The 20,749-nt window shown below is 38.3% G+C and overlaps 1 protein-coding gene across 4 annotated transcripts in view; it reads left to right on the forward strand.

Moving 5' to 3' along the window:
• The first annotated feature begins 70 nt into the window (after positions 1-70).
• flrt2 (fibronectin leucine rich transmembrane protein 2) overlaps positions 71-20,749 on the forward strand; it is a 34,893-nt gene continuing 14,214 nt past the window's right edge. For 3 of the 4 annotated variants that reach the window (XM_037244259.1, XM_037244258.1, XM_037244261.1), the window contains exon 1: positions 239-532. The gene's annotated coding sequence lies outside the window, so the exon portion shown is untranslated. Of the gene's footprint in view, positions 533-20,749 lie in introns of all 4 variants that reach the window. The other variant, XR_005096590.1, reaches the window with a different exon arrangement.

The following is a 20,749-nucleotide window of genomic DNA, read 5'->3' on the forward strand; positions in this document are numbered from 1 at the left end:
AGACCCCTCTTGACTATGTTCCTCCACACTATCCTTGTAACCTTTAACCCCGGCAGCACCTCTACCTCTCTGTGTGGCTGCCCCTTGCATTCCAGTAGAGCTCTGAAACATGAACCCACGGTGAGCTCATCGCAGGCCCGCACATTTTCAGGAGTTAGATGATACCAAAAAAAAAATGTAGAAGAGAAAATAGTGAGGCAAAAAAAGGGGAGAGGCTGGTGTAGGACAGGTCTGGAACTGGTTCTGTTTGTGTCTACTCACCAAGGCACCTCAGGGGTTAAGTTACATGAGAGACAGCGAGGAGGAAGGGGAAGAAGCCGTCTTTGCGTGTTGTCTGTCTCCTTTTCCTTCCAGGGCCTGACTTGACTGCTACTTTCATTTTTCCACGCTAGCAAACCAGCCGACCTCCCCATATGTGCTTAAAATTTAACGACCTCGTATGTGGGAGTAGTCCCGGGATGCGAGGGTGACCTGGCAAAGCTTGTGTTTGCCACGCTTCTTCTCTGCTATGACCACAAGTTGTCCAAAGATGGTAAGTGTCCCATCTTTAAAATGTCTTGCAGTGTGTACGAAAAGAAACAGGCCACAATTTAGATGAAATGAAAATTTCTGATTGACAGTCAGATTATATAGACAAAGTTTTATGGTAATTACAGTAATTTCGTGACAAAACTTTTGACTCTCAAGTCGTAAAATAACGAAACCAAAATGCTTATATTTTTGTGTCAATCAAACTTTTTATCTCTGTAATGGAATATTGATCCCTCTCTTCAAATGCATCTCATTAGACTCTGCAATTGGTTTATAACTCGCATGCATGCAAATGACTTGTCTAAATGAAACTTTCCGGTACCTGATAGAGAATCTTTCTAATCCTCATTGCGTTCCATCTCAGGATCTATATTGATGAGTGTTCCCGCTTAATCACAGCACACATAATTAAACCAATCAGTCTCACTCTCCTGCTGAGTTTGGAGGATGTCTGAAGAAAGTGTGCAAAGTTGAAAGAAAGAGAGAGAGCTGAAAGCTGGTGTGGATGCTTCAAAGTGGGACCTTTTTTATTTCATGCATTATTTATGATTGCCTTGTTTCTTTCCTGCTCCCTGCTTGTTGTTTAGTGACCCGCTGCACTTGTCTTGTCAACCTTCCGCTTGACGTCTCTCTGAAGCTCGCTTTAAAAACACTTACTGATGATTTTAATAAGTGGCCTAAAATATAAAAGGTTGAGCACACACATTTTTTTTTGTTTTGTTTACAAGACGTAAGAGAATACTCGCATCCTTTCATGGTGGTTATCAACAATAATGGGGGGAAAAAAAATAATCCGGAGGGATTTCAAGTTTAGATTCATAAATCTGCCATCAACTCTCAGCGTGAAAAACCATTTCAGGTAATTGCGATGCATTTTCACGCTATAACTTTAAAAATGTCTGGGGTGAAACAGCAGCAATTATCTTGCAATGGTCTCATTATTTAAATGGGTGTGAAGTGCTCCATTGCTCTTGCAGGTAAACACACAATTCTTCTCGGGGAAAATAACAACGCGCCTGTGATCAAAAGCTTTTTTTTTTTTTTTTTTGCCGGCAAGAGGTGGCCCAATAACCTCCATTTACAAAACCTATTCACAGTATTCACTTACCAGCAACCCACCACTGCCAATGGACATGATTAATGAGTAAACATTACAGTGTACAGGGAATAGCAACGGCTAACGTTATCATTATGATCACATGACCCGCCAGTTCCTTAATGAATGCATTGAGGTCACTGAGGGTTTTTTATGGCTTTGGCTTTTAGCTAGTTAATACCTTCTCATAAAAACACAATGAAAAACATTATTAGAAAAAATAGATCATGAGCAAAAAGCAAGCTGTGACCTTTTTTCCCCTCAACATATTCCGATTAAATGAGATCAAGCATCATCTAACCTGTCCAGTGAAGCAAATGTTTTTGTAAAGGATGCTTTATTGGAATTTATATACTAGATTGTGATGGTAGCTGCAGTCCAGTCTCTTATTAAGTCATTATTTTTCCTTAATTAGCAGTTTAATTGAAATTGCTGATCTAATTTGAAAGGTCTGCCCCACTAAGAATCTTTGATGCATTGGTTGAATGTTTAGCTTTAATTAAGTATATGTAATGTTTTTCAAGTAGGCATGTGAAGTCATTTGAAGCGTCAAATTAGGCTTTTGGAAAATACTCTAAGTCCCCCCGAAAAAACCTGTGCTGCATGAAGATGAATAATTCGATAAAAAAAAGAAAAACATATAACAAAGTGCGTCTTTGTTCTAACTTGACATGGAATGCTAGTTAAAGATCGCAAGAGAAGACGATCCGGAATTTAAAATTCTGTTATTTTGTGTACCTTTTCAATTATTCATTTTTTTGGACCTCCTTCCAGTAGATTGAAATTGATCAGTCTGCTTGGAGGATATTGAATCAATCCATTAACTAGCCCAAAGCTGAAATAGTTTGGAATCAGCTAAAGTCTGAATGCATGAATTGTCTGGCGCTGGACATGACCCGAAGACCGTGCTCAGACATGTAGTCAGGGAACAGGAGAGTGGTGAACAAGCAGAGGAGTATTGCAAGGGTGAGGAGGGGGTGACTGGTTGGGTTAGAAACGGGTCCCAAGCCAACTGGGGGGGACCCAGCACAAGGAGAAGCTTGTTCTCTTTTTTTTTTTCTCTACGTGTACCACAAGGGCTTAAAAAAAAAATTCTGAAATACCAACAATAAGTTAATTATAGGCAAACGGTAAAATGAGGGTTAATTGGTATTAAGTGTATGTGGAAGAAAAAAAAAAGTTAATATTTTATGTGCATGTATAAATATACGTGTGGAAAAGTGGTGCAGAGGCAGCAGAATTCCTCCCGCTGCTTTTAAAACAAACATAATTCAGTAGTTCCGAAAGAATGCTTTAAGTGTATATTTTAAGGAAGATAATACCTGGCTATTTGAGTTCCAATCATTAGATTATAGTCAACTTGAACGTGAGATGAGAATAACATGTAGTAAAGATTAAAAAAAAAAAAAAAAGATGAAATCTAGCACCAGACTCCCTGATTTGTGATGAATTCCACCGCCTGCTGTTTTTATTCAATAATCTTCCACTCGTGACTCGTTTGTGATTATCCGTCTGTGGTAGTACTTCTAAAATAATGAGATAATATTTACCGTGTTGGTCATTAATCAGATCCTCCGAGTCACATCTCTGACATACGGGTCACAGTACATTAGCTATGACAAATACACTCCAGCTCATCACCAAAATTTGAAAAGACTAATCAACAATTCGAATCTTCCGATCCCATTCTGACTTCTGTATTTTTTTCTCCAACAATTCTGGCTTTATAAAAACAAGCATGTTCATTTTGTTGAAGACACGAAAATGGCACGTTTCACTTTTCCTAACGTGGCAGGTAATCAAACACTGGGTGGCCAAAGGAGGAAATTAGTCATGCATATTTCTGAGCTGATTTCCAATCTAATGAAACGACAACAAACATTTTCAAATGACTTCCTTAGCTATTCGTGCTGATTTTACTGACGTGCTTGATGCGGTTTTCAAACACAGATTTAGAAGCGGTTGATTGAGGAGGCGGAAACAATGCACTGCTTGACAACTAATCAATACCTCATAATGAAACATCAAGTGTTACTTTGATTTCTTCATATATATATATTAAGGTTTATTGAACGTACCTGCAAATATGTTCGAACGCGTACTTGCAAATATGCTTGAACGTACTTGCGAATATTTCTGAACATACCGTATTTTCCGCACTATAAGGCGCACCGGATTATAAGGCGCGCCTTCAATGAATGGCCCATTTTAAAACTTTGTCCATATATATATGATATCTATATTTGGCCCGCGGGCCGGACTTTGGACACGCCTGCTGTAGTGGCTCAATATTGGTCCATATATAAGGCGCACCTGATTATAAGGCGCACTGTCGGCTTTTGAGAGAATTGGAGGTTTTTAGGTGCGCCTTATAGTGCGGAAAATACGGTACTTGTAGGCTACACACAGGATTGACTGAATTGGGCATACCACGTCATTATGTATTTGCAAGCAATTGTGAGTACTTTGGAATGTATTTATTTGCCAGTCAAAAATTTACCACATTTGCAGTTCCGCACCTCTGTAGCACATAGAAACTAATTATAGATATTTGAAAAAAAAGCATGTTAAATGAGTCTGAGTCTATCTACTGTTACACTGTAAAAACAATCGACATCTTAAGTGAACTCCTTTCGGTTGACTAAACGGTTCTGTTTGCAGAGCTGCAATTAGACCCAAGTTAAACTTAAGTTGTTTGGCTTGAGGATCATTTTAGTCTCAATGCAAGGGACTTTACTGACATGATTAACCCATAGGTGAGCACTCAGTCAGTTATTCCTCATGTCTGTGAGGCCCGACAGCGCCGTGGAAATTATGGGGTATTGTATGAACGGCAAGGACTGTGAGTTTGAACAATCTGGTCATTTGCCATCACATCTGGACTATGAAAGAGGTCTTATTATGGATCCCGCTGCTATTCTTGGCAAACCACGCCCTGCATACCGTGCAAGTTCTAAGACTGGCTGGACTTTAGCAAGCTTAGCTTCTTCATTGCGAGGAGATAAGTTATTTATCAGGCAGCAAGTTTTGTTTTGAATGATTTAACAGGCATGGTGTTTTTGAATATCTATGGGGGGGAGGGGGGTTGGTAGATACAGAACTACATCACAGTTACCATAATTCCACAAACCTTTCCCAAAATGATTACAGTATTTTTTTGAAAGCAGTTTTTGAAGTACTAGGCACTGTTTGACGATGTAGGTTTGACATGGAAGTTTTATAGGCTGCGAGCGAGGCCATTCGTGTTTGCTTTGGAACCTTCTGAAAGAGGCCCAACAAGCCCTGGTGAACTCTATCCAGACCAGCTGCCAGCAGGAGTACAGCAGAGACTAACTCGTTGATTTTCAGCTCCAACCACACTGAACTTTTAGCCGACTCCACGATGCCGACACATTTTCAATTCCGCACAGGTCTCCGTCCTCAACTTCCACGTCTCCTTCACACCTCATGAAAACACAATTCTTCTCTCGAATCTTTTTTTTTTTTTAAATTGTCATTTAAAAGAAAACTTCGAAGGCTGTCAGAATTACCGCTTTGGTATTAATGTATTTAGTGATTCATGTTACCATGTTTCCAGAACATTGATTGGATTAGAATAAGATTGAAGATGTATTCTCTCACACGTTCACATCAAAGCATAGGAAGCCTCTGAGACTAGGAGGATTATTTTGTACAAACATGTTTCATGTTGCAGCAGCGGTGCTCGAGTCTTTTTCTTTGAGTTTTTCACGATTTTACTTGTCATCATTTTGCTGGCTGGTCGCCAGTTATCCAAAAGATAAATCATTAAGTGGTCGTTTTATTTGTAACATTCCAAATGTGCAAAGGTGCAATATTCACATTTTCAAGGTCTAAAAAAAAAAAAGTCATCCGATCTGGAGAATGTTCTCTTTGTGGTGCAGTTACTTATGATTTCATTGTCATGTGTTCTGCGTTATATCCTGTGAGTGACGTAAAGGACAGTTAAAAATCAGATTTAGATACGTAGGCTGAGTCGGAAATTTGATTTGAATCAGATTTCACACCACCTACAGCATAACTCGCAGTTATTTCTTGCCATAGAACTTGATAGAAAAAGTATCTGATTCCAATCTGGATCATCTAAAATCCATTTTTATCAATGTAAACATAAGAAATATTCGTCATTTTTACTCTTTCCTCTCGTTAATCCACTCCGTCTGGCCCTTACTTGACACGCTCTTCCTCACCAGACAGTATGACATCATCTTTTTTAGTTACTGTTGCAATATCCAAACAAAACGACAACTTCATTTTTAAACTGAACACCACAAAGGCATTATGCAACTCCCCGGACTTCCTGTTTCTTTTTTTTTTTTTATTAAGCTTCATATTTAATAAGCTTTCAGGATGATATCAAAAAATGAAATAGTCTTGGGGTACGATATAATTTTATTTCTTATATAACACTTTAGTACAAAGTGCTACTTTATTTATATCTGATACAATTGTCAGTCAAACTGACGGGTTTTTTTTTCTGTGTGTGTGTGGTCGTGTCTATTCCTTGTGCATCAAGACTTTGGCACGCTACGCCCTTATTTTATTACACGTCACTCGCTTATTTGCTTGCTATCAGGTGCACGCTGAATGATGCATTCCTCCCGTCTCTAAAGATTCACAGTAATTATACAGTAATTGCTTGTCCGACTTCTCCGCCCACCCACTCACTCTCTTTGTACCCACTGAACTGAAACAATAAAAAAAAAAATGTTCTACCCAGTGGCAACACATTTTGACACGTTTGAAAAACCAAAATTTTTCAAAATAATCACCACGATATTTATGCAGAAAGGGATAATCTTCCCCAGGTGGTATACAGTTTTCGCTTTGTTTTTGGAAAAATAAGCTTTCTTGACGGAACATAGCCACAGGCAAGTATCCAGTTGAACCACATTCCACTTTCACATGACCTTCTCGTAGACCTGGCCTGGAGCGAGAACTACGCTGTTCATTTTTTTGGCCACACCCACTTCCCATTTGACTGGCCTAGATTATTTAAGACCTATTGTTTTCTCTTTCTGCCTTCTCATCCGTTTACAAGCTTGAATCTATTCCACCGGGAAAGCTATTGTCTAGTCAATTTTATTTATGTGCATTTACGGCTTTATTTACAAGGGCAGAAACATCTCCAATCTGTGTGGGCCTTTTGAAAAATCCTTTCTGGCGTCGGGCAAAAGATGAATATGGTTTGTGCATGAGCATGTCTTGTGTTTGGTCAGGGTTAATGACAGGAATTAATCAGGTCATGCCCAAACTAGAGCAAATAGCAATTAATCATTAAAAGCACCACACATTTATTATGTTTGTATTCATTATGTAAACATTAAGTCATGATTATATTCTTGTTGCAACACCGGGAATTGGAATATATAATGAGGAAACTTTCTTGTACAGTTTGATTCAATGCCCTGATTTTTTTTTTCTGACTACATCCATTTACAGGAAACGTGAAAGTATCTTTATTGAAGTGTGAGTTTGATTTTATTTTTTTTTTCTGGGGCAGATGACCTGTTGAAAAATTGACAAACACAAGATACAACCATCTCGAAATCAGACGACGACTTGTCACGAAGGGAAAAATAGACGAGGATCTCACACGGTGCTACGTGTTTGTGTTGAGAAGTCGCGTTGAAATTTAATATCCCCAAACAACAATGGCAAGATAGGGCATCTGTTTGAAAATGTCACATCAGACGAAACGAGGTTTGTGCATATATATTCCCTTGTACTTTGCATCCCACCGGAAAAACCAGGCGCACGGTGAAAGTTGATGAGTTGTGGAGGTTTTTCATCAAAGCTCCACGTGGAAATGAAAGATAGCAAACAGAACAAAATACATACACAACTCGGGAATCAATTATCGGTGTTCTTTGATTCAGTGGAGGTGCAAGGAAGGGATGTTCTTTTTCTTTCTTTTTTTTTCCTGCAAGGGCATCTGGTGTACATTAAAGGAAGACCTGATGCCGCTTAGTGAAACATGACTCAGGGATGGATGAAGGCTTTTAGACCACTGTCTGCCTTCCCACACTGCTATTCTTTATTTGACCGTCACCCAATAAAACACGCAGGCTGTTATATGATAGCCAAAAACTCTGGAAGAAAACAAAATCTTTTAGATCTACTTTTCTGTCTCTTTTGGTTTGTTTTTACTTCCTTAGGGTGTTTTGGAACTAAGTCAGGGTATTACATTTTTTAAATTAGCTGTCTGTGCAGACTATAAAACGGATAGTGAAGAGAATTTTTAAATTCAGTGAACGAAGCAATATTGTAGGATTAGGAACGTGATGGAATGTAACGTAATAATAATTTAGGCTCAACAGAGATTGAATTACCTGCATCATGCGTCGAGGCCTCGTTTTGTTTCAGTCAACATTGGTGTGGGAAGGAGTCTTATTAGATCCTGGACGTGTTTCCACTTTTGCCTCCACCCCACCGGCAGCTTTTATCCAGTTATGTCTGGATGCAGCGCTCACATTTGCTCTTCTGCCGTACGTAGCGCCGTAGGGAACTGATGTCCCTCATGCCACCTGCAGTTCCTGCAAACAAGGCTTGTCACTACTCAGTGGGTGATAAATGAGAAAAAAAGTCTGAATTACTACATCAACTGATTGATTACTTGATTTAAAGTCGAATATTTAAGGTCATGCGTGAAGCATTGCGAAATACTAGACCTCTAATTTCTCAGATTTGGAAATGTTTTTTTGGTGTGACTTTGGGATACCGTCTTTTCCGCACTATAAGGCGCACCGGATTACAAGGCGCACCTTCAATGAATGGCCCATTTTAAAACTTTGTCCATATATAAGGCGCACCGGATTATGAGGCGCATAGAATAAATAACTCAACGTTGCTCAAACGTTAATGCAATCACAATATAGTAACACTCGAACTAGTGAAAACAATATATCAATAACTCAACGTTGCTCAAACGTTAATATCACACAACACACAAAATAAACACGTAAAGCTTACTTTAATAAATTAGTCCTCATCCACAAATCCATATTGGCTTTTAAGGCGCACCGGATTGTAAGGTGCACTGTCGGCTTTTGAGAAAATTGGAGGTTTTTAGGTGCGCCTTATAGTGCCGAAAATACGGTAAATATTTTGCCCTAAATTTAGGTCAAATGAGTTCAAGGGCGTTTTGATTTTCACCGTATAGGTCAGACACTGGAACATCAGACTTCCATATCTGCGTGTAAGCAGAATGTTGACACTTGTTTTTGTTTTTTTATTATATCCATATTTTGCTAACCGTGAGAAAATATGCGAGATGAGAAAGCAACTTGACACAGTGAAGTCGAGCCATATCTGCTTGTGCGTGCTCAGCTTGACAACTACTCACTGTGGCCCTGAGGACGTGTGAGAGAGAGAGAGAGAGAGATACAGAAATAAAACATTGTTTCCATTGCTTTACCTAATCAAATGCAAGGCGACACAGCGTCTCTCTTTGAGTGTGCGCCACTATTCCGGCACAGGTTTCCATTTCAAGCCTCTGGGCAAATCAGCATTGCATTTGCTTCCGACTGTTGCTCGTTTGCAGCCAATTGGAAGATTCCAATGTGTGGGTCATTTTGCGAAGGTTTGCTCTGTGGCTTTCTCTACACAGGCTTGAAAACGTTAGGATTCGGTCTCGTTCCAAAGTAAAGAGGATTGCAAATGGTCGTATTGGGCAACTTCCCTCTGGCGTATTCTTTGAAAGTCTAATGACAAAATCTCCTCATGAATATGGAACAAAGCACAGCATCAAGTAAAGATGCAATGACATCATGCTTCACTGTCAAATGGTATATATCGCCTCATGTTCATTTGGTACTCCTTGTTTTGTTGGATATGTTTAATCAGGTAAGGGCTTTATTAAGCTATAAAATGTGAATATAGATCTAAAGAATATTTCTCAAGATATTGTTATAGGACCCATGGGCCTCAAACTCATTTTATCGTGGGCTTGCAGTTTTGGTATTGAATTTAATGCACAATTTGTCTTCGCGGACCATAAAATGATGTGGTAGGCCGAATCGGTCCCCCGTGCCTTTATTTTGACACCTCTGCTATATATAACAATGCACCCATCAATGGAAATAGTGACAAATCCTATAATCGCCTTTTGAGAACCACAACAAAATGATTGGTTATTAACAATATTGTTTAAATGAACATGCAAATTGTATAAAAGTGCAAAATAAAGTTTTTTAAATTAGCTTGTTCACAAGCACACATAGCAGAGCAGCCATGGGGTATTCTTCTGTTTATTGTCGTTTTATTTATTATCAAGGGGATCTCGCACTTGATCAATCAAGATTGGATTGTGTGTGCATGTGTGTGTATTGAAAATTCACTCTTGAGTGGAGTTTGTTTTTCTTTACTGAAATTTCAATAGTGTTGCACCATAAAGGGGAAGAATGCAGCATTGCTTTTAATGATGGTGTGTTTTTGTGAGTTGGGTTAGAAAGGATGAGCAGTATTGATAGAGGTGATGAACTCGGTTTAATGACCATATGTGATTCAGCCAGTTCGAGATTTTAAAGGGAAGCTGAGCGCAAGGAAATTGGAGTAAGTAACCGGTTTTTTTTTTTGCCCACCGTTTTCAATTGTTTTGCACGTTTGTAAACTTACTTTTCAGATGGTAAAATCGTCCGTGACCTTTTTTTTAAATTCAGCTCATTTCTGCGTTGGCTCAGTTCCATCATCTGACATGTTGCCCCAATTGGCATTACGGCATGCTCTGAGGCGTGTGGCTTTATATTAATGTTGAAATAATTGCTTAGGAAATGTGGCTTTAAAGTGTACTATTCTAGGTCTGATGAAACAAACATGGTATGACAATAGTACTGTGTTTGAGTGCACACAAAAAAAATTACTCTTGGGGAACATTTATCTTAATGAAAACAGTCATTTGGAACTAGGAACAAAAAGCAGCAGCAGCTTTTGTTTTTGGAACAAACATGAATTTACTGCCAACAAGACAATAAGGGGAAACGCATAAAATTAGACGTCTTTATACCGGAATTAGACTTCAGTCACATGTGGATGTAAATCAAATGTGAATCTGACTTCTGTGTAAACTATGTAGAACTAATCAACTAAATGTCAATCAAAATCAATGGCAGGCTGATGTCTAAGAAATACAGTGATTGATTATAATAATAGGAGTATCTAAACAAGCTGTGGTAAATTAACAACTGTGAATCAATACAGTATTTTTCAGACTATAAAGTGCATTTAAAAATCAACAGTGCACTTTAGAACCAGGTACACCTTATGTATGGATGTCAAATTGAAGTTGAATAAACTTTGACTTGACGTATTTTCCGGACTATAAGCCGCTACTTTTTGCACAAGCTTTGAACCCTGCGATTTATAGTCCTGTTCATCTTATCTATGGATTTTTCCTGGTTTTTATGATATTGTAAGAGGATTTGTTTTGGTAATGCAGGTAATACAAAAGAACATTTTTAATTTCAAACACCTGGAGTTTATAATCCGGTGCGGTTTATATATGGACAAAACAGGATATTCCATTAATTTTAGCTGGTGCGGTTTATACTCAGATGTGTCTTACAGTCCAGAAATTACGATATTTGCTGTACTTGTTTGACTTAATGTGCACCTTATAAACCAGTCCGTCCTATTTAATTATACAAATTTCCCAAAATAGACGTGTTCATTGAGACTGCTCATAATCCAGTCGGAATACGGTACTACAGCTAAACCCATAGACGGCTAACTGGTTGTTATGTTGGTCACACCTAACTTGTATAGATAGAAACTGGGTCATGAATCAATTTTCTAAACTGCTTATCTTGTTCAAAACTGTGGGAAGCTAGAACATATTCCAGCTGCACCCTGGACTGGTTACGGGAAACTCATCATCATAGTGTAGGAATTGAACACACAGACAAATGAACCACTACACCATTAGTGAATTTATCAGTGAGTAATCAAAACAAATAAGATGAATCTAGAAAACAAAACACCTGTCAAGTCATTGCAGAATATTTAGTCACATGAAAAATGGGAAAAAGAAAATTGTGTATCTTATCCAGTACCAGGATCGAGATATTTATTATTTATCTTTTGGCAGATGTTTTAAGTCCATCTAAATTATGAAATTGGACTCACTGTTGTAATACTTTGAAGCGGATTTCATGTTGGTAAAACTAGATTTATTTAACTCGCATATTAAAAGGTCAGAAACTTATTTTCCCCATCCAGTTTTTTTGCTAGATTGATTTGAATTCCATTATAAGGGGATTGTGAAATCATGGGGTCATGGTGAAAGATACATTTTGATATCTTTAGTCTTTTTTTTTATGAGTGAAGTTGTCGGGAAAGGAAAGAAGACATCCCACTCACTTGCAAGTCTATAAAAAATAGATAGCTTTGAGGTTTCATTAATAATGCAATTATATGGAATATAGGCTGTATTCAAGTATTTTTTAGATGATTTATTTAATCCTAAAGGATCATTTTTTATTAAAATTCAAATATAAAATCTGATTTTTTTTGTCTCCTCAGTACTTCATATTCTTTGTGTAATGTGTTTCCATAAAATTATGTTCTCATAAATACACATATGCACACAGCAATCATGTTTGAAAATGATGCTAATATAATAAAAAAAATAATTTAAGAAAAAAAAAACATCTGCTAACATTTCACATAGCTGGGCTTCCTGGTTTCAGAGACTCTTGCCCCAGAATTATGGGGACTGCTTGATGAGTAGTTGCGTCGATTTGGAAGGTCGTTGGCGAGAGGCCTCGGCCACGATTGGAAGATGATCAGAGAGTAGAGTCATTAGAAATCCCTCATTCGCACTCTGCAGTGTAAACGGCCCAGCGGTCTCCATCTAAAGGAAGCCAGAGGAAAGATCACCTCTGTCGCTCTGAAATTGGAGCATGCACAGAGGAGGGTTGCTGCCAAAGCTGAGTTAAGGAAAAGGGAGGGGGGGGGTTAAAAAGAGTTATGTGCTCCTATTTATTGACTTGCCCGCACAAGATCACTAAACTGTTTCAAGGGAAGGGGAATGAAGTTTTTCCCAGAAGCACCGCACACATTAAAGGGGTGACAATTTGCCTTCATAAAAGCTTGAACACACTATGGAGAGACAATTTCTATTGCAAATGTACTTAACCTCCTCATTATGGTTATTATTTTCCTCTTTTGGTTTGTCTCACTTAGCGGTAAGTTATCCTAGCACAGGATGTACCTGAATACGTCTCAAAAAACACAATTGATTTATTTTTACTCCTGATGACATTTTGCTGTGAATGGAGTATGATTAAGACGGTGTGTGTTCCTTTTCCATTAGTGGTTCATTTGATTTTAGATTTGAATCACTTTTGTTGGTATTTTTGTGTTTCAGCAAAGTAAACATGTGATATCCAAAAAAGGGTTTGTACAATTCTTGCACTGGCAGTATGAGATATTGTTGTCACGTGCTCAAAACTTTTTTTTTTTTAATTTGAACCTTTTTTGTCCTTAGATGATAGATGAACCATATATGTATATATATATGTTTTTTTTTTTGTTTTTTTAAATTCAATTCGATTGTAGATGGCCCAATTTGATTCGAATTTATCAACTTAATTATCAATATGACTTGCAAGAAGAGCATCACGGGAGATTAATTAGATTTTTTTTTTAACCCAACCCTTTTATATAGAGTATGTATACATATAGAAACGTATACACACATACAAAAACCTTAGACTGATTTTACCCAGTCTCAACAATGACTTAACATACCTCATAAATGCTTCAAAAAAAGTTCAAAGTTACAAGAATTCTTAGGTACCAACGTCCTACTTTCCAAAAAGCGTGCTTTTATGTGGCTACATCTTTACCTTGTCCTCCTCCTGGCTTAACTATGCAGGTAAAGGGGATGTGGGCTGAGGCATACAGTCCTCCACCGCTCCATTACTCTCCTACATAATCTTTCCACCACTCTGTACTGTGTCATATTCAATAAGGCATGTCCACTTTGGAGCAATCCAAGCAAATGTGGAGGATTACATTGAAATCCCACTCGTAGCTAAATGGAAAGACATCACATCAGTGATTTTAAAGATATTCTACCTTCACCATATCAGTAGTTTTAAAGCCTCTTAGCCCAATTATAGAACATTAATGCAGGAGCATGAACGTTTGAAGTTACACTAATGATGATGTTGATGGCACTGCTTAGTGCCATCCTCGTTTATACAACAATTTTCGAAAGTCTTCATCTCATTAAATATCAATATCAGAGTGGATTTTGATCATAAAAGTTTGTGCTGTATGAATCAATTAGCCACCTTTTCCAAAACGGTGTGTCATTTTGCTCCATTATTTTCCTCAAGCCAAGGAGGACTAAAGGGATTCTTTTTTTTTTTTTTTTAGATTCTTGGCATCATTTTAGATGCTAATTCTAATTCGGCAGGTTTTGTTTCATGTCAATTGTACTCTTTGATTACCGTATTTTCCGCACTATAAGGCGCACCTAAAAACCTCAAATTTTCTCAAAAGCCGACAGTGCGCCTTATAATCTGGTGCGCCTTATATATGGACCAATATGGATTCATGGATGAGGACTAACTTATTAAAGTAAGCTTTACGTGTTTAATTTGTGTGTTGTGTGATATGAACGTTTGAGCAACGTTGAGTTATTGATGTGTTATTGTTTTCACTATTTTGAGTGTTACTATATTGTGATTGCATTAACGTTTGAGCAACGTTGAGTTATTTATTCGATGCGCCTTATAATCCGGTGCGCCTTATATATGAACAAAGTTTTAAAATGGGTCATTCATTAAAGGTGCGCCTTATAATCCGGTGCGCTTTATAGTGCGGAAAATACGGTACTACGTATCAGTCCAGTGGAATTGATCAGATAACAGATCAATTCTGCAACTTGATGAAGTCTGTGTGTGTTTGTGTGTGTAGGGACAGAGGTGAAACTATGTATCTGAGAAGAAAATGATTGCTGGAACTCTGTGCAAAGCGCTTCTAGATATGAAGGTATCTTGACTTGAAGGCAAAGAGCAACTTCTGCGTACACAGCAAAAACCTCCCGAGTGTTATGAACTCATGCTACAAGCTTTTAGTCTTTTCCAAGAATAATGATCTGTTTGTAGAAAAACATTTAACACCTTGCCTCCGTAGAGACCTGACTCTTTGGTGTAATTATGACACACACCATGAGCAATGCGTTTAGTCTCTGTAGCGCGTGGGGGATGCATTTGCCATAAACTGTACACACAGTGTTTACTTGTTGGGACAAACGGATTGCTTCACCATTCACAACTGTGACTAATACAATCTATGATGATCATTATCTATCCCTGTGCACCCCCATCGTTATTATTCACCATATATACATCCCCAATTAATCTCTCATCCATCCGGAAAATGTTACATTTGCTACAGATGAGAAGCTTTTATTCTGAGATGACATTTAGTAAGCACCTCTTTCCATAATGCAATTCTGAGACGAGTAGTCTTCAAGCTCCACCAATCAATAGGTGAATTAAATAATGCATTGAATGTCTAGTTGTAGTAATTTATTTTGGGTGTTGCAACTACTGAGAATTATTGCCAATATTTTTTCCAGTCCCCCCTTTACCCACACACACTTACTCCATTAAATTATTTATTGTTTTGTTCTGCTAAAAAGTCCAGCTGTCGACTTAACAATAATGCTTACCTTATCTTATCTTGAACCATCCACTAAAATAATAATTCTGTGTATAATTCTGCCTCAAGAAAAAAATACGGCCACCCCTTTGCCACCCTTGGTAAAATCTTTTAGAGCCGCCCCTGCTCAAATTATATTTTTATTGTTGTTGTTGTTCTTTGAGATGTCGCTGTTTTATCTTTTCCACATACGCACGTTAGCATTTTGAGCTATCATGACGTCAATATACATTTAAAACACCTTCCTTCCTTCTGACACTTTCCATGACGTTTAGTCTGGTCAATCCCCCTTTGTCATGTGATCTTTTGTGCTGCATTCACTGACCCTTATCGGGACTTGACAAACCTATTTGTCTCTTTTTGTTTTTTTGTCATTGTGGGCCGGATCAGATGCTACCCTGTTTTAGATACAGGACACAGTAAGCCAGCCAAGGACAATCAACACAGTGACCTTACCTAGCAGGCATTTGAGAAACAAGCAGACCCTTAAAATCCCTTTAAAGTTTAAAACTGTTATTGTTAGACTTTAAAAATAGTTTACATTATTTATCGCGGGATTTTGGAGGGTGGGGAGGTCAATTCCCTTTTCAGGTAAACGACAGCTGTAAATTCTAAGAAAGAATTTCTCACATATTGTAGTCCAGTAAACCAAAGTACCCACTACAAGCTTTGTGATAACAATAAATAAGCGTATTGCCTTTCCGAGAGTGTCAACAATGACCAAAGACAAGGAAATAATAAGGTTCGTAAAAGTCAAATTCATGGCAGAGCTGTTGTACCGAATGTTTACAGCCTAGTGAATGACACCTTTTATTTGCTGTCACTGTCACCAATGTATTAAAAAGAAAAAGAAAAAAAAGGCACATTCGAAAACTGGCTCTTTAATCCCATGCATGCAAATAATGAGCAAACACGGCAAAGCACATCTATAAACTGGTGACATTTAAGAGCCGGAGGGAGAAGCATTCAGATGGGGGTGACAACTTTGTGGTTAGGATCATGGAGGATCACAACAACCATTCCTAAAAATATTGCTGCTAACTTATACATTTACGAAAATTCTTTACAGCTAAAGTAGCTCTTTGTAGGGCACGGAATCATCAGAATCGTATTTATACTTAGTAATTCTAAATATTTCCATGTATGGTTTTATTGGTGCGTCCGGATTCCTTAATGATCTTCTCTCGATCCTCCGCCCGGATGTCTTGTCAAAAGGTCAAAGTTAAAGTCAAAGTCTGCTTTATTGTCAATCTCTTCACATGCCAAGACACACAAAGAAATCGAAATGTTTTGGTAGCTACATTTTTATGAGTCCAAAACAATGATACCAGAGACCTTCAACCTCTTAATCATCGTCTTGCTTAGGCTGAATCAGACTGAGTCACTCTGATAATGTTACCATGACAATGTTATCTGTGCAGTACATATCTGAATGTTGTTGTTGCCAAAAGTTTACTAAATTGGATAAGTTGTGTATATATATATATCTTGGTTTTGGGACTATTTTGTTGATAATCATACTTTATATTTTTGTTTGTGTCTGTTTCTTGGTATTTTTCCTACAGGTTGCTCCTTAGCCTGTTTTTATTTAACTCTATATACTGTATTTTCTGCACTATAAGGCGCACCGGATTATAAGGCGCACCTTCAATGAATGTCCCATTTTAAAACTTGTCCATATATAAGATATATACATTTGGCCCGCGGGCCGGACTATGGACACGCCTGCTGTAGTGGCTCAATATTGGTCCATAAATAAAGCGCACCTGATTATAAGGCGCACTGTCGGCTTTTGAGAAAATTGGAGGTTTTTAGGTGTGCCTTATAGTGCGGAAAATACGGTACATCAAATATTTGTAGACATGGCTGTGACTTAATCCAAACGATGGGTGTCTCAGTGACCATCTCTTCTTTATCTGTCGATGATTCACTTTTAAACGTACCATGGTGCGTGTTTACAGCAGAAATAAAGCTCACCATTGATAAGAACAAGTTGTTCTTGTTAGCCTATCAGCAAAGTTGGACGTAAGCCAGCGCTGAAGTCTCAGGGGCGTATTTCTACACAACCCATCGCTACGACACGGGACTCGGTATACTGCGTCTCCAAACACACACATGGCAAGATAGTCTGGGAATGGAACATGTGTTAACACTCTCCTTTCAAGAGATACATTGAAGAGGACATTGAGCAATGTTTCATCTTGCATCTCTCTAGCGGCCAACCGATTGCAGGCGTCTAAAATGCTTCCATGTGCAGTCTGTGCATTCCGACAACGTCTCTTGAGGCATTTTCAAGACTCCCCATCAAAGATATCAAATACCCAAGGGACAGTAGATACTCATGAGAAATTCCCCCAATGGTTCTTAGTTGCCATAACAGTTGAATAACAGGACCGGGGGAATTTTAGTCATTCCGGTTGCATTTTTTGTGCCCGCGATTGTTTTTCCGATGGTTATGCACCAAGGAGATGGAGTCAGGGCTTCTTTATGACAGTCGTAATCACCATCCCTGGCGGCTGCATAGGGACATCAGCTCCAATGGGCTGTTTCAGGGCACACCTTGCTGTCAAATAAAAGTGTCTGGATGAAGGTCGGCGGGAGAACAAAGAGGTTCTCTGTGTGGGGGGGAAAAAAAACAGCCACTCTCAGAGGGGCGAGATACAAACCCGTCTGTTACAGTGTGTGCAATGTTCTGCCTCCAGTCTATTTGTTTAACCATCACACGTCAGTGTGGATGTCAGTTGAAAGCAGCATAACTGGCCCAGGCTCTGTTTTTTTTGACAGTACCACATGCTCCATCCCAAGGTTGTGTCAAACAAGTCACTTGCTATGACAAATGGTGTTTAGTGTCAAAATTACATACATCATGATTGCGTTTAATCAAAAACAGGACTACCACATCCTAAATAAGTGGGTAATGTATGGGGAGTTAACATCTGTTTTCAGGGTAGGATCAGGAAAGGGCATTCAGGATAACAAAACCGCAATATTAGACAAGGTTTTAGTTAACTGCAGCGAGACGGGAAGTATTAAACCTTATAGAGGCCCATCTGACTAAACTGATTTAGCATCCGATAGTATACGAAGCAGTATTCAAAGAGCATGAAAGTCAGCGAGAACTTGTTGAATTTCAATGTCTCTGATGTAGATCAAGGCAGCCACCAAAAAAAAGTTCCAATATTACCGTTCGAGGAAATCCAAAGTGACAAATCCCTCAAAATGAAATCAATCTTGAATATATCTTAACTCATCCACTGCCAAGCCAATTAAATTACCGTATTTTCCGGACTATAAGGCGCACCGGACTATAAGGCGCACCTACTATTGGGTTATTTGTCCCTACTTTCAATTGGATAAAAGAATATCATTCTAAGAAGCCTCTCTTTTTGCTCTTAGGAGGTCGAACAAATCTTAAGTTAAGTTGAACTTAATAATTATAATGCTTGTTTGTTCATTGCAAAACTATAAATGAAGTGCCCTAACTCCCCATCCATTAGTTTATTTCCGTCTGTGCTGTGTTGACATGACAACCCAATCCAGCAGCCTGACAGGATATTCAAAATGTCACTTTGGTTACTATTTCTCGATTCTTCATATTGCACCGGCATTGGAGTCAAGTTCTCCCATTGTTTTAGAGATGTTATTCTGGGCACTGGGCCTTTATATAGAACTGATCAAGACCAACACGGTGGCGCATTCATCTTATTGTGACATGGTATCAGACAGGTGCACTAGCTTGTTCCTATCGCGCAATTAATCTGCTTTGTGCCGAGTTAAGAGCAAAGATAGCGAGAGAAGAGGAATGAAAAAACAAAAGATCAGCAGCTTTTTACTTATTATTGAAGTTTTTGGGAGCAAGTGTGAAGTTATCTGTTCCTGGAAAAGAAAGATAGGTGAGCCAGTAACCACTATTTGTTGCTTTGCAACATTTGTTAATTTCTACAAAAAATAGTAAAGAAGCTTGAAAAGTTGAGCCTAATTTTTTAAAATGCCGTCTGCTTTTGTTGTTTGGATTATATTTGGTTATGTGTCAAGTTTGTCGTGTTTTTGTGATTCAGGTTTTGTCGTATTTGTTTTTTTTTGTTTGTTTTTTTTCCACTTGTGCTCATCAACCTAATCCCATACTCTATTTAGTTCTCTTCACCTGTTTCTTTTCTCTTTTGGTCGGTTCATTGTGTTTGCTGCTTCATGTCTTGTGCTCAGTTTTGTTACTTTGAACTTTTACTTTGAATTGTGAATGCACTTGTGCATTAGCTGCCTGCATAGGTGTACCAAAAATGAATTTTGAACAAGAACAATGTACAATTCTAGAATTAAAAGCGTTTTGAGTTTCAGCCAGATTTTGACTTCAGGACTGTTAATTTGAAGTTTTATTGACATAAAAATAGTTTTTTTTTTCTATAATAATACATTTATTTTTATTTATTTATTATTTTATTTTCATTTATTTCTCTATAATAATACATTTATTTTATAATTATTATAATTCTAATCAGTTGTGTATTTATGTGGCACCCCAGAGAACCAGATGAAGCAGTTTGCAAACAGCGCTCCACCTCTTAATCATAAGACTTCTGACTACAAGCAATATTTTAGTCAGATTAGTTTTTTTTAATATTCTGAAATGCCACACAAGTGTTAAACAAGAATAACTGCTTATATTTAAAAATAATATCTTAGGAGGCACGAGATGGTGTTTTTCAAAAAACACTTCACTTTTCTGTCCATCTCAATGTGCCTACTTTATTCCCAAGTCTGAAGAATGTTCTGATTTTTGAACCTCTTCTCTGTATTAAATATAAAATACCTCTAAAAAGAAAGAAAAACAATGCCATCTGCAGGACCAATCCCCTAATGCAGAGTCATGACTAGCGTCCAGGGGGAAGATAATAGCCATATTTGATTCGTTTACAAAAGTGCTTTTGAATGAATCTGCGCACGGTTGCAGACGTCTGGTTTGGGCCTCGTGCCACCTGATCATGACAGAAAACGCGGCCTTGTGCTCTTCTGGGAGATGAGCATTGAAAAGGGATGCTATTTCAATCGATTTGCTTTTACATTGTCGCTCACACCGAAGTCATCCCCTTGACTCCCCTTCTTGTCCTCCCACACTCTTTGTTCTTCCTCCTCCTCACAAGATTGGAGACAAAGCTGTTTTGAGTCATCAGAGGCACCCCGAGAGGAGCGTTAATTCTCACACAGCCTGAGGATGTTTTGTCAGGCTGTATCCAAATTGAGACGATGTGCTGTGGTATTAGGTGGAAAACAAAAAGTGTGTGTGTGTGTGTGGGGTGGGTTTAAGTCCACCACGATGACCAGATGGAACCGCAGATTGTTGCGACAGGGCTAACTGCCTCAGTAAAACCATATGGGTCATAAGTGTCATTTACAGAACTTTTTTTTTTTTTTTTTTTCATGCTCATCTTAAGC

Source organism: Syngnathus acus, chromosome 24, assembly GCF_901709675.1.
Source record: "Syngnathus acus chromosome 24, fSynAcu1.2, whole genome shotgun sequence".
NCBI classification, from domain to species: domain Eukaryota; kingdom Metazoa; phylum Chordata; class Actinopteri; order Syngnathiformes; family Syngnathidae; genus Syngnathus; species Syngnathus acus.